This window comes from Staurois parvus, unplaced genomic scaffold, assembly GCF_062004578.1.
Source record: "Staurois parvus isolate SC_StPar_1 unplaced genomic scaffold, SC_StPar_1.0 ptg000192l, whole genome shotgun sequence".
Classification (NCBI taxonomy): Eukaryota; Metazoa; Chordata; class Amphibia; order Anura; family Ranidae; genus Staurois; species Staurois parvus.
Window position 1 is genome coordinate 8860984 of NW_028317988.1, and position 14502 is coordinate 8875485.

At 42.0% G+C, this 14502-nt stretch overlaps 1 long non-coding RNA gene across 2 annotated transcripts in view; it reads right to left on the reverse strand.

The window, feature by feature from the left end:
• Positions 1-975: 975 nt before the first annotated feature.
• The window catches only part of LOC149461799 (uncharacterized), a 135924-nt gene continuing 122397 nt past the window's right edge, over positions 976-14502 (reverse strand). The window contains exons 2-3 of one of the 2 annotated variants that reach the window (XR_016312776.1): positions 3841-4039; positions 976-1198 (exon numbers count right to left, since the gene is read on the reverse strand). This is a non-coding gene — a long non-coding RNA (uncharacterized LOC149461799). Of the gene's footprint in view, positions 1199-3840; positions 4040-10313; positions 10758-14502 lie in introns of those variants that run through there. The other variant, XR_016312777.1, reaches the window with a different exon arrangement.

A 14502-nucleotide genomic window follows, 5' to 3' on the forward strand; every position in this document is an offset into this window, starting at 1 on the left:
AAGAGATAGGTTTTCAGAGATCGCCTAAAAGTGAGCAGAGTAGGCGATAGTCTGATAAATTGGGGTAGAGAGTTCCAGAGGATGGGGGAAGCTCTGGATAAGTCCTGGAGATGAGCATGGGAGGAGGAGACAAGGGAGCTAGAGAGTTGGAGGTCTTGGGAAGAGTGGAGAGTACGGTTTGGGTGATATTTAGAGACAAGATCGTTGATGTAATTTGGGGCAGAGTTATAAATGGCTTTATACGTTATTGTTAGTGTTTTGAATTGTATCCGTTGGCCAATGAGAAGCCAGTGGAGGGATTGGCAGAGAGGGGTGGCAGATACTGAACGGTTAGTAAGGTTGATGAGTCTGGCAGCAGCATTCATGATAGACTGAAGAGGGGATAGCCTGCGATGAGGAGGAAGTTACAATAGTCAAGGTGAAATATAACCAGGGAGTGAATAAGTTGCTTAGTGGTTTCCAAGGTTAGGAACGGGCGTATCTTGGAGATGTTGCGGAGGTGAAGATGGCAGACAACAGTGTTAGTGCGTGCATGGAACAGCATGTGGTTATGACGTTTCTTGTGAATGAAGGCGTAAAACTTGTGGATATCTACAGAAGACTTCAAGCACAGCATGATAAGATGCTCAGCCGCAGGAAGACATTTGAATGGTGTAAACGTTTCAAAGATGGCCATACGTACATCAGAGACAATCCCGGCTTTGGTGGTTACCAGCCCACAGCAGTCATTCCTGTGAACATTCAGCATGTGGAACACCTGATCCTGGATAATCGACGCATAGCCTGTTGTGAAATTGCACAAGAGACAAGTCTTTCTGTGGAAACGGTGAACACAATGATGATGCAGTGAAGCAGGCTGTCCTAGGTGTACTGACAAATCTTTCTATGCTAACGCTTTCCAGGTATTAGTTAAACACTAGAATAAGTGTATATTAGTAGCAGGGGAGTATGTAAAAAAATAAATGCAGTTTCCACTCCTTGAAATTTGTTCTTTTATTATATAAGCTCAAAAGTCCTGATTTGATTTGATTTGAATGATCCTTGTATATTAATGTTTACCAGTCCCTGTGGTGGCTGCATTAGTTATCTTTTGCTAAGCTGATTACATTTTCAGCAAGTACAGAAAAAAAATTGATCTTGTGCGTTGTCACCATAGGACAGAAGGTGTGTCACTGTCAGGATCACCAGGAGAAAAAGCCTGAAAAAAGAAAACTTCCCTTTAAAACAAGTCTTTTGCCTGGGGGTTAAGTTAAGAACTCTTCTATTTGTATTAGTGTGTGGACCTCCTTTACTGAAATGTGAAAGCTGAACTCTGGAAATGTAAATACTACTCTTGGATTGTGGCTCCCCTGCACTACAGGGTCAAATGCCTATTTTTGCCTAGATTACCATTATAAAGCCTTCTTTCTTATCTTACTTGCTCCTGTAGGCTCCTCCTCTCCTTGCAGCTGGTCCCCCAAACCAGTTTCTCTTCAGCACTCCATTGGGCTGTTGCATTCTGACATCATTACATGCCACTTGTATTGGGGCTCCCCCCCACATATTGGAGGGGTCAAGTGCTCGTTTTGGCCTTCGGTACCATTAAAAAGCCTTTTGCTTACCTTTTCTCTTGTCCTTGCATTCTTCTGTTCACCATGCAACCAGTCCCGTGACGGTATTTCTTTTTGAACCTCCGCTCAGCATTTACACTCTGACATCATCACGTACAATGCAGAACCAGCAGTTCTGCATTGTAAATGAGGAGGAAGAGCATACCAACAACCCTGACTGTTGAAGGAAAGCACCGATCTCCAAAGGAGTGAGGGCTAAGGTAAGTAAAACTGCTTTTTAATGGTACCCTAGGCAAAAATGAGTATTAATCGTGAGCCATGATTAAGGCCCGACTGGCCTTACACGCCTTATGTGACTGTTTCATACTGTTCATTGCTAACAAATACATACTCTTTAGCTGATCTTCCCCAAGGTGCTGGCTTTTGGCTTGGATTAAAAATTAGTTTTTAATCTCCCTAGAGTTCAGCATGAAATACTGAGAATTCTAGCCAAAGGTCTTTGTTTCTGAAGCCTTCAAAGAGTATAAGAAGCCAACATTACATACAATACTCCAGAAAACATTCAGATATATTCAGAGTACCATTATTGTGTTTGCCTTGATTTTCATGCTAATAATTGCTAAAAAATAGAGTGGAGCCTTTGTAAAAGGGACATCATTTTCATGTAATTGGGGCAAGACAATCTGGTTAGAATGGCTGAATATGGCCTATCAAGTCTCGAAGAAACAGATGCTTGTTCAAAAGGGCTTAAATAGCTTTGCAACACTGGATACTGCTCCTACCACTTCTTGCAGACACTGCTTTGTAGTTTTTACCTATAATTTTACAAAAAAACAGGACATAAAAGGCTGTCAACTCTAAGAATTCTGAGCTGCAATTTAATATTCCCAGCAATTCTTTGCCTGACCTTGAGGAGCTCAGCTGATATGTGATCTTGGCTTTTCAGGCCATCTGCAGGATCGGTTAAAGGTACAACCACTGAAGACAGACAACGTGATGCAATTCGCTGTCGGCGATAAAAATGCTAATCATTACTATCCAAGGCAAATGAAAGCAATTACCCATAACGGCTGGCTTCAACGGTAACACTGTTGAGGGACTCACCTTAATGGTCAATTACCATGCACCACTAGGGTCATCAGTTTGAGTTCCAACTAGGACGCTACCTGCATGGAGTCTGCATGTTTTCCTTGTGCTTGTAAGGGTACTCTGGCTTCTTCCGACACTCCATAGATATGCTGCTAGGTTAATTGGCTGTCTCAGTTGGTCTTAGTATGTGTACAGTATGTATGCATGTGAGATAGGAACCTTGGATTGTAAACTCCTTATGGGCAGGAACGGATGTGATTATACAACATGTAAAGCAATGTGCCAGTGCTATATAAATACCTGTAATAAATAATAAATAAATGAATAAACTATCCCTTATCTAGGGAGAATCTCAGTATTTTTTATCATTTTTGCAACTGAGCTTAATTTTTCCTTCGATATTCGACCATTCCTTCTTCAGGCTATTTAACTTTGAAATGCCTCTTCCCAAAAATATCTTTTCCTGTGGACTGGCTGGTTGGTGGCACTGCTCTTCCTTATGTGTAACATCAAATTTTTTTTTTTTTTTTTTTATGGGATAATGTGGATTTCAACTGACTCCACTACCTACTCTCACTTTTATGTGCAGTTCTGCCACCTTATGTAGTCAGAATTTAACATTTTTAGAACTATTGTGTTTAATGCGGACCTATGGGCATCCCATGTGCTGTACCTGGCTTACTCTCTGAGGCTGCCGCCGGCAAATGTACTCCATCTTCCTCATACTATGTCATCATCAACCCACCACTATACTAACCCCCCCGAAGAAGACTCATACTCTATGAGAGTTAAAACACGTTGGGGCTTATTCTTACAAGATACACACTATTTGAGTTCTGAAGATGTTTTGCATCTTTCATTATGTACCATGATGAATAGATTCCCTGTGCTTTTGGTTTTGTTTTGTTTTTTTTATACTAGACTATATATCAATAAAACTTGTATGTTTTTATATCAATTTTTATTGTGCTTTAACTTTAGTGCCTAAAAAAATCCCATTACTTTATTTTTCCTTTTTATTCATTTTCCAACAGCAGCAGTTATAGCCCAACTTCAGGCTTGGGTCGCTTTCCCTCCGTTTACTATCCACCCTTGTATGAGCCAGCCCAGCACTGTAGCAGTAGTTATAGTCCAACTCCAGGCCTGGATCTGATCTTTTCTGTTTGAGCCAACCCCACACCATAAAAAAAGAATAGCATACCTATTTTTATGTGATCTTGGGTTTGGTGACATCCCAGGGTCTTTTCACGTTCTTACTCTTCAGCTAGAAGGTGGATCCTAGAAGCAGCATGTTTAGGAGGGAAACCTTGATGCACTGGACTCACAGTAAGTGGAATTAATGACAATGGACATCAGTCAACCTGGAAGAGGAGGGGCTCCTCATTGATGGATCATCGAGTCTGCTGGGGACAGCACTTAAATGAGAATCTGGTGAGAGTAACAACAAATTTTTTTTGTTTTCAAAGGCTACCAAGAATTTACTTTTGGTTAATGGCCCAAGCTAGAACTTGGCTTTAAGATACAAAATTGGTTTTTCAAGGGCTTTTTTTTCTCAGAGAATAGGTACAGAAACTGCCCTCTTCTATGTTGCTTCTTGTCTCTGCCCCCTACTGTCTCTTGGTTCTACCCCCTACCCACCTCCCAGTACTGCTGCTTTTAGAGAATAAAGAGCAAAGTATCATTTTGTGGTGCTACGTAATTTGTATGGAATTTGTTACTGATAACAAGAAAACAGTAAAATAGATCCCCCCCCCGCAGCCAGCAGCAATATACTCCCCAGCCCCCCCCCCAGCAACAATAGATTTTGCCAGCAACAATGGACCACCACAACAAAATACCACCCCAGCAACAATAGACCTCAACAGCAACAACAGATCTCCCAGAAGCCATCTTCAACATACTCTCCAGCAGCCAGCAACAACAGACCCCTCCCTCAACAACAGATCTTTCCAGCAACAATTGACTCGCCCCAGAAACAAATATATACCCCACCAGCAACAATAGACCCCCCAGCAACAATGGATCACCATGCAAAGATGGATTATCTCCATGGACTATAGATCCTCCAGCAGCCAGCATCAAGAGACCTTCCAGCACACCTCAGCACCCCTTCCCAATAAATACTTTCAGGGCTGGACGTGCCGGAACTGTGTTCCCCCACGTCCCTACTGAAAAAAATGCCCTGGGCCTTTTGCTGGAATACCCACCCTCTCTCTTGCACACTGTACCCTGCACACTCACTGCTCCTGTATCTTTCTGTCAGTCCCCCTCCAGGCTAAATGATGCTCAGTTTTATTCAACCAACTTCCTATGAACCCAGGCTGTTATGGACCTATCCTTGGGCTGACTGACGTCAGAATTTTGGATTTCCTATGACCTTTTATCCCAGTGACAATTTTCAATGGGACAGATAGAAAGGGTGACACAGACAGAAATAAAAACCTGAGAGGGGTTCTGATCATTTCATCCAAAACAAATACATTTGTTTATTTAGGTATACTTTAACATATATAATAAAAAGTGGTGTATTTTTTCCCTTGGCATATGTGAGTACATCTTTAGCATCTAAGACTCTGTGTAATTAGCTGCAAACATAATCACTTATATGAAGTATAGTCTATGAATGTTCCACAGTTAGCTTGACAAAACTGCTAATTTAAGCAAATTTGCGAGCATTTAACTGAGAGAGGTTTTCTTCCTTTATCACAGTCTAGTTTATAGTCTGGGTCACATCCTAACAATAGACAGGGAAACTTTCTGGCAAGACTCTATACATGGAGAGCGGTAAATAATAGAATTATGAAGCTTGTATCCTGCACACCTGCACCAATTCAATGAAAACATGACAATTCTGGAACCACATTGACGAGGATGTCAGTAACTCCTGATAACCTTTATTGTGATGAGAAAAAAATAACATTTAGTTGAGTTTTGTTTCGATCCAGTTCTTTCCCATGATACTCCAGCGCATTTATATTTTGTATGTCTTTAATTACTTTTGTTCTTTTCATAAAATTGCTTTATTTACTAAGGATGTTCATTGTCTTGAAATTTGAGCTTACAAATTTCCGATTTATGATCCAGATGCTAGAAAAGCTTCCAAACAAAACATGATCTTTATCCAAAATATGGACTCTTTGACTCACAAAAGTGATACATCCAATCTGCAATAAAGCTGAACTCCAGACATGTAATCAAGCCAATCTCCAGGCAAAATTGGCCACCATTTTCTCCTTATAACACATCCAATAACCCACTCCCACCCATTCACATTTAAAAAAAATAATGTCTCTTTTTTCAGTTACATGGACCTACCATCATGTGACTCACAGTGGTTCCTCTACCAGGGTTAAGAGATTAGTAATCCACCACTGCAGACTGGTCCTGCCACTGACTAGTCTTGTCATCTCCCTCTTTGAGACATTATCACAACACAACTTTAGGACCCTAAGTGGACCCTGTCGATACACCCAGGGGCAAGTGTCCATGTCGTTGCACCTGAAGAAGGATTCTTCCACTTGAAAAAGTGAAAAAGCAATTAGACTCAAGACCCACTACCACTAGCCCCTCCCTCCTAGATTGTAAGCTCCAAGGAGGAGGGCCCTCCTATCCCTCTTGTATTGAACTGTATTGTTGCTGTATTGTCTCCCGTTATATTGTAAAGCGCTGAGCAAACTGTTGGCGCTATATAAATGCTGTATAATAATAATAATAAGACCCATTCGGATTAAGGTAGGCATTTAATGCATTCGAAAAACAGTAGACTAGAAGACCATCAATACATTTCATTTTTGTATTGCTACTGTGCCCAAAGGACAAAAGAAGTGTGTATATAGAGCAAAGTGGCCACATCATGCATAAAAAATGTTGTACATATCAAATATGCCTACACATTGGATGCAGCATACAGCAAAGTGTCACATGGGAATACAAAGTCTGCATTCGGGGTTGTGCACCAACAGCCACATTGATGTTAACCACTTGACCACCAGAAAATTTACCCCCCTTCATGACCAGGCCATTTTTTGCTATACGGCGCTGCACTACTTTAACTGACAATTGTGAGGTCATGCAACACTATACACAGATGAAATTTAGATATTTTCTTTTTAACAAAAATAGCTTTCTTTTGGTGGTATTTGATCACCACTGGGTGTTTATTTTTTGCACTATAAATGAAAAAAGACCAACTTTTTTTATATATATAGTTTTAACTTTTTGCTATAATACATATCCCATCAAAAATAAAAAAAAATTAAATTTATTCATAAATTTAGGCCAAAATGTATTCTGCTACATGTCTTTGGTAAAAAAAAATCCAAATGAGTGTATATTAATTGGTTTGCGTGAAAGTTATAGCGTCTAGAAATGACGGTTTATATACTGGAATTTTTATTTATGTATTAATTTATTTATACTAGTAATGGCAGTGATCAGCGTCGTATAGTGGGACTGCAGGACTGCGGGGCATTCTGATACTAACTGACACTGGGTGGGAACTGACTAACTGCCACTGACATCTCCAATGACACTAATACAGTGATCAGTGCTAATAACAACCACTGATCCGTGTACTAATGAAACTGGGCAGGAAGGGGTTAACATCTGAGATGATCCAAGGGCTGGCTGTGCACTGTTTTGTGTTTACTGTGTGCTGTTTTACTAGGGGACATGCTGCATGCTTTGCAGAGAGATAGGAAGTAGCACATCCCCACTGACAGGAGAAAATCTGTGTTGTTACACTCAGATCTCTCCCCTGTCAGCTGCTTCGCTGATCACCACGTCCCAGCCATGAAATGCTGGCCGGGACCCAGTGACTGACATCTCCAGGAGCCATTGACAGCATGGGTAGAGCGGGTGCAAAAAAAAAATGCAAAATGACATATATTTCTGTAATTTTGTGCAGAGCGGCCACCCTGTAGCAGTACTTCTGCTATAGGATGGTCGTAAAGTAGTTAAATAGGACACAGTGGCTGTATTTGTTCAGCCACTGCATCCCAACTGACATGAATGGGTCTGCCTGCAAGGGGATGCACTGAACCGCTGTGCATCCTCGTGCAGGTAAGCACCCTCACACGGTAGTACGCCTGTGCAGTGCTGGATTAAACCCTGTGGAGGCCCTTAGACAGTTGAAACCCTGGGCACCCCCCTGCAGGTTTCTGCTCTCTTGTGGGATAACATTGGCAGGCACATCCACCCACTTGTGGGATAACATTGGTGGGCACATCCACCCACTAGTTCCCATCAGTGCCACCCATTAGTGCCGTCCAGCAGTGCCACCCATCAGTGCCCAGCAGTGCTGCCAGTCAGTGCCTAGCAGTGCCGCCAGTCAGTGCTGTCAGTCAGTGCCACCCATCAGTGCCCATCAGTGCTGGCCATCAGTGCTGCCTATCAGTGCCTATCATTGTTGCATATCAGAGCCGCCTCATTAGTGCCAGCTCATCAGTGCCACCTATCAGTGTCCATCAGTGCTGCCTATCAGTGCCACCTATCCATGCCACCTCATCCGTGCTGCCTATCAGTGCCACCTATCAGTGCTGCCTTATCAATGCACATCAGTGAAGGAGAAAAATTACCTGTTTACAAAATTGTATAATAGAAACAAAGAAAAACTTTTTTTTGTTTAAATGTTTGCTCTTTTTTTGTTTATAGTGCAAAAAATATTTATTTGTGTGAAAGAAATGCTAAAAATTTCATATGGGTACCAGGGGAGGACTGACCATTTGGAAACTCGGGCACTGCCCAAGGGCCCGGGGTCAGTAGGGGGCCCCATGAGATGCTCCTGGTACCTTTTTCATATTTTTTTTGAGTTTGGGCAAGGACACAGGGGCCCCATGATTTCCTATTGCCCGGGGGCCCCATGGGTTGTCAGTCCGCCCCTGATGGGTACAATATTGCATGACCGTGCAATTGTCATTCAAAGTGTGACATCGCTGAAAGCTGAAAATTGGCCTGGGCATGAAGGGGTATCAGTGCCTGGTAGGCAAGTGGCTATGTTTTTATTGGGTACATTACATTAATACATTATTTTCTCTATAGAGTTTTTAATGTAAAGTTTTCATCACTTTGAGCTGATTATTTTTTCTACATTTTGTAAACAATTTAAGAAAGTTTCATTGTAATTTTCTATCATGAACAAATCAATATTATTTTGATTTGTTGTTGCGGGAGTCCTTAAACATTGTGGGGGTTATAGGATGTTGCCTGCTCTGCCTTTTTGGTAATCTGGCAATGACATTTGTGTGAACAAGGCCTCCAAATAACAGCACAGGAGGAGGGAGAAGGTGGGGTCTCAAAAAAATAGGGACCCCTTCTTCAGCAGACTTAATTTTTTTTAATGAATGGGAAAAGTAACTAGAGGGGGTATTGTCTGAGGTTGGGGGACGTCCCTGGAAGGACTCAAGCTTAAAAAAAAGTAGTAATGTATTCACTACAAATTCTTTACATGTATTTTCACAAGCAACTATTGTAAGTGCTTGAATCTGTCCTTAAATTAGAAACAAATGTTCTGTATCAAAGAGATAGTACAACCACGGCACCACATGCCTGGAGTTTGCATGTTCTCCCTGTGCCTGCATGGGTTTCCTCTGGGTACTCCGGTTTCCTCCCACACTCCAAAGACATGCTGGTAGGTTAATTGGATCCTGTCTAAATTGGCCCTAATATGTGTATGTATAAATGTGACGTAGTGACCTTAGATTGTGCACCCCTTGAGGGTTAGGGACTGATGTGAATGTAGAAGGGGATGAAAGAAAGAGCGCACAAACCTTGCGCATTACCTCAATAGATAGTGACTAATTTTATTTTATTTTGGAAATATACTCACAAAAGTGACGGTAAAACAGGCATAAGTTAACCATAATCCACACAGGGTTACAGGTAAATCCAAAGGGGGGGGGGATAAACTAACGCGTTTCAAAGGGTGCTCCCTTCTTCATCGGAGCTGGGTTTGGCAGATAGAAACTTCAGTATAGCAGAGTTCCCACAGCAAGGAGACATTCAGCCACTGAGTGTCAGTATTACAGCATTTCAAATGCTATACAGAAGTTTCTATCTGCCATACCCAGCTCTGATGAAGAAGGGAGCACCCTTTGAAACGCGTTAGATTTTATCCTCCCCCTTTGGATTTACCTGTAACCCTGTGTGGATTATGGTTAATTTATGCCTGTTTTACCGTCAATTTGTGAGTATATTTCCAAAATAAAATAAAATAAAATTAGTCACTATCTATTGAGGTAATGCACAAGGTTTGTGCACTCTTTCTTTCATCCCCTTCTACAGTTTTATCAAGCTTCCCCAGCTTCATGATTGAGCTGCACAACCTCTGATCACCAGCGGATGAACACGCTGTTTGTTACTAATGCCCGTTTGATCTGAGTCTTTGAGCGCAGGAGATTTGGTGATTTTTGGTGACTGATGTGAACATACAATATATATGTATAGCGCTGCGTACATTGACAGCGCTATATAAGTACCTGTAATAAATAAATAAATAAATACTAGAGGTGTTGTTTTTTTTTTTGGGGGGGGGGGTACCACACATTGTCTATGGAAGAGAGCTTAGTACCAGTGGGAATAGCTTTATGCTGGTGATGAAGGTGGTGGTAGTATGCTCCTGAGAGCAGGATGGAATCAGAAAAGATCGGAGGGACCAAAGAAGGAGGTGACAATCTCTTAAATTACTGCAAACTCTTTATTCATTATTCAAATGATCATTGTTTCCAAGAGGCGTAATGTTCTTATGGGAACACAGCTGCTGCAATACTTTACTTTCAAGAATTGTTCTTTCTGCCGCCATCTATAAGCCTTTCCCTTACAGTATAGTCAAGAATGAAACATGGTAACCCCGTAAAATTAGCCAAGGTGAAGGGTGAAGATTGAATCTCCTTTAGATTTTTTTCTGTAATGCAGCTGCAATGAACATAGGCTTTAATTGATAGAATTCAGCTTTGTAACCCAAGACGGCAGCAAGAACATGTAATTCTGGGCTCGGTTTCAGTTGATAGCTGTTCATGCTCAGCTGATGGTCTGAACAGGAGAATGAGGTCTTTGTGATTATCAAGTTTCCACCACAACAGTTTTCTTCTTTTCTTGCAGGAGAGTCTGTAACCATGACCTCTTAGGGGAAATTTGATAAAAGGAAAAAAAGAAGACAAAACATTTTCATGTACATACAGACAAAAAAATGTGTTTATATAAGAGGTGCAAAGAGCATCGTCTGGCATGACCCAACTGTATACATTCAGTGGTTAAACTAAACATAAATCCAAAACTTTTGAATTCTTTTTATAGAGTAGGAAATAGCTATAACTCCTACCATGATAATTTCCCGTCTGTGTCACAATGGGCAGAATTCCTTTCACTTCCTGTTCAGAAGATACCACAAGAAGTGGGAGAAAATCCATTTCTACGGCTTGTTTATACTAGTGGTGGCCTCTGAGTCTAACCAGAACCAGGTTTAGAGGCCCTGGTAAGAGTGGTGAGGCCAACCCATAAATATGGGAGAGTCAGGCTGGCAGGGGAGTCGGGTGGAAAATGGAGGTTGTCGGTGGCCTGGGAAGGGTCCCCTAGGTCTAAGGGGGGGGCTGGCCTCCAGGCTGGGCTGGTTTGGGAGGATCCATTCAGCATCATGGTATGAACAGGATCCATGCCTGGAAGCAGTGGGTGCAAGGAAGACAGAGTGAGTACATCAGCACGCCCAGGGATTCACCTAGAGAAAGCAACGTGTAGCAAGCTTTCAAAGGACAGCTCTGTGCTTAATCCTTGTCCTGGGAGATCTTCAGAGCAGCCACGAAGGCTGGTAGTGTCTATGGACTATGGAGCTGGGAGCAGTTCTACAGGGGACATCTCTGCATGTAGTTGCAAAAAGCTGAGCTAACTTTCAGAGGGGGCTGAGAGTCTCCAGTTTGTAAGGGGCTGTCCCTACTGATCCGTAATGACTAACCGCTTTCAAGAAAAAGAACAACCCAGGATCTGTTTCTATAAATAGGAAGGAAGTTGTCCCCATGCATTGATTCAGTCAAGTTGGGCATCCCATAATCCCTATTACCCTATCCAAGGTATATCCCCTAATAAAATTTAAAAAAAGTAAACTCATGGACTGTTCACTGACTGTGGATAATGTGTGTTGTACTGTGCAAAGCCTAGAAGGATCCAGAAACATGGCGGTCCTCAAGAGGGTAGCGCTACTTAAATGCTGTATAACCACTTGTCCTCCAGAAGATTTATCCCCCTTATTAGTTATTTCAGGTACTTATATAGCGCTGTCAATTTACGCAGTTCTTTACACATATATATTGTACATTCACATCAGTCCCTAACCCTCAAGGGGCGTACAATCTAAGGTCCCTAACTTACATTCATACACATAGGGCCAATTTAGACAGGATCCAATTAACCTACCAGCATGTCTTTGGAGTATGGGAGAAAACCAGAGTACCCGGAGGAAACCCACACAGGCACAGGGAAAACATGCAAACTCCAGGCAGGTGGTGCCTTGGCTGGGATTTGAACCAACAACCCTAGTACTGCCAGGTGGAAGTGCTAACCATTTAGCCACTGTGCTGCCCGTAGGACCAGGCTGTTTTTTGCTATACTGCACTGTGCTACTTTAACTGGTAATTGTGCGGCCATGCAACGCTGTACACAAATTAAACTTATATAATTTTCCCCCCACAAATAGAGCTTTCTTTTGGTGGTATTTGATCATCACTGTTTTTTTATTTTTTGTGCTATAAATGAAAAAAGACCAACCATTAAGAAAAACAATATTAATAATATATAGTGCAGCGCTGGTGTATTAATTAAAAAAGAACATGCTAAAATGAATACAAATAAATAGTTCATAAAGTCCTTCCACAATTAAGTGACCATAGGTGTATGAAGGTCTTCCTCCTTATAAAGGTGACTGGTATCAGATAGAAAAAATGCGCACTCACCGACCGCACATTTTAAATGCGCCTTTGTGCACTCTTATGCGGATGACCAGCCAGACATGCAGATCCTAAGGACACATGGACCATCCCTCTCAAATACTGACATCGGCCTTGGGTGCAGTACCTCCAGGTATATAGAGCCCTTTCGTTCCAAAAGATAGGCAGGCAGGGGTCCCCCTCCTGGTTTCAGGTACCCCAGAAATGGTAGATGCAGATCTGAAACCCTCCAGAAAGAGGGTCAAGAAAGAGGGAATGCCAATAGTGTAGTGTAGTCAAGGAGGAGCCAGTAGCAAGTGTGACTTCCTAACCACTGGGACCACGAGGAGGTCCGGTGGTCTTTGATCTTTGCCGGGTTAGTACATGTTTGATTTCATATTTACCAGTCTGCTTGACGGCTAACGGTATTTGTGGGTACATGCAACCCTGGCCTAATTACTGTTGATCCAATAAAGTTCTTGAACCTACTACACTATTGGCATTCCCTCTTTCTTGACCCTCTTTCTGGAGGGTTTCAGATCTGCATCTACCATTTCTGGGGTACCTGAAACCAGGAGGGGGACCCCTGCCTGCCTATCTTTTGGAACGAAAGGGCTCTATATACCTGGAGGTACTGCACCCAAGGCCGATGTCAGTATTTGAGAGGGATGGTCCATGTGTCCTTAGGATCTGCATGTCTGGCTGGTCATCCGCATAAGAGTGCACAAAGGCGCATTTAAAATGTGCGGTCGGTGAGTGCGCATTTTTTCTATCTGATACCAGTCACCTTTATAAGGAGGAAGACCTTCATACACCTATGGTCACTTAATTGTGGAAGGACTTTATGAACTATTTATTTGTATTCATTTTAGCATGTTCTTTTTTAATTAATACACCAGCGCTGCACTATATATTATTATTCTTGCTTAAAGGTCCAGTGATTCCTTAGAGTGTTCCAGCAGCTGAACTATGAGCGCTCGCTTTATCCTTATGCAAGAAAAACAATATTATTTACTTTCTGCTATAAAACATATCCCATAAAAAATTGTAAAAATCAAATCTGTTAATAAATTTTGGCCAAAATATATTCTGCTACATGTCTTTGGTAAAAAAAAAAAATCCCAATAAGCGCGTATTGATCGGTTTGCATGAAAGTTATAGTATCTATAAACTATAGGATACAGTGGATATTAAAAGTCTACACCCCCCTATTAAAATGTCAGGTTTCTGTGATGTATAAAAATGAGACAAAGATAAATAATTTCAGAACTGTTTCCACCTTTAATGTAACCTATAAACTGTACAATTCAGTTGAACAAAAAACTGAAATCCTTTAGGTGGAGGGAAGTAAAAATAAAATACTAAAATAATATGGTTGCATAAGTGTGCACACCCTTAAACTAATACTTTGTTGAAGCCCCTTTTGATGTGATTCCAGCACTCAGTCTTTTTGGGTATGAGTCTATCAGCATGGCACATCCTGACTTGGCAATATTTGCCCACTCTTCCTGGCAAAAAACACTCCAAATCTATCAGATTGTGAGGGCATCTCCTGTGCACAGCCCTCTTCAGATACAGCCATATAATGGCTCCTGAGCCCAGCCTATGAACACTGATAGAACACACTGTTAAAATAATCTGCTGGGCAATGACCAATAGACAAAAGAGATGACAGTCATCTGCATAACCATTATATGGCTGTATGTCATTACCAGGGGCGGACTGACAACTCATGGGGCCCCCGGGCAATCGGGGATCATGGGGCCCCTGTGTCCTTGCCCAAACTCAAAAAAGCCTATGAAAAAGGTACCAGGGGCATCTCATGGGGCCCCCTACTGACCCCGGGCCCTCGGCCAGTGCCCGAGTTTCTAAATGGTCAGTCTGCCCCTGGTCATTACTAGACTGCATCTCTTGTGTTTTTGCATTCCAGGAGCCCTTGGTGTGTAGGTGGA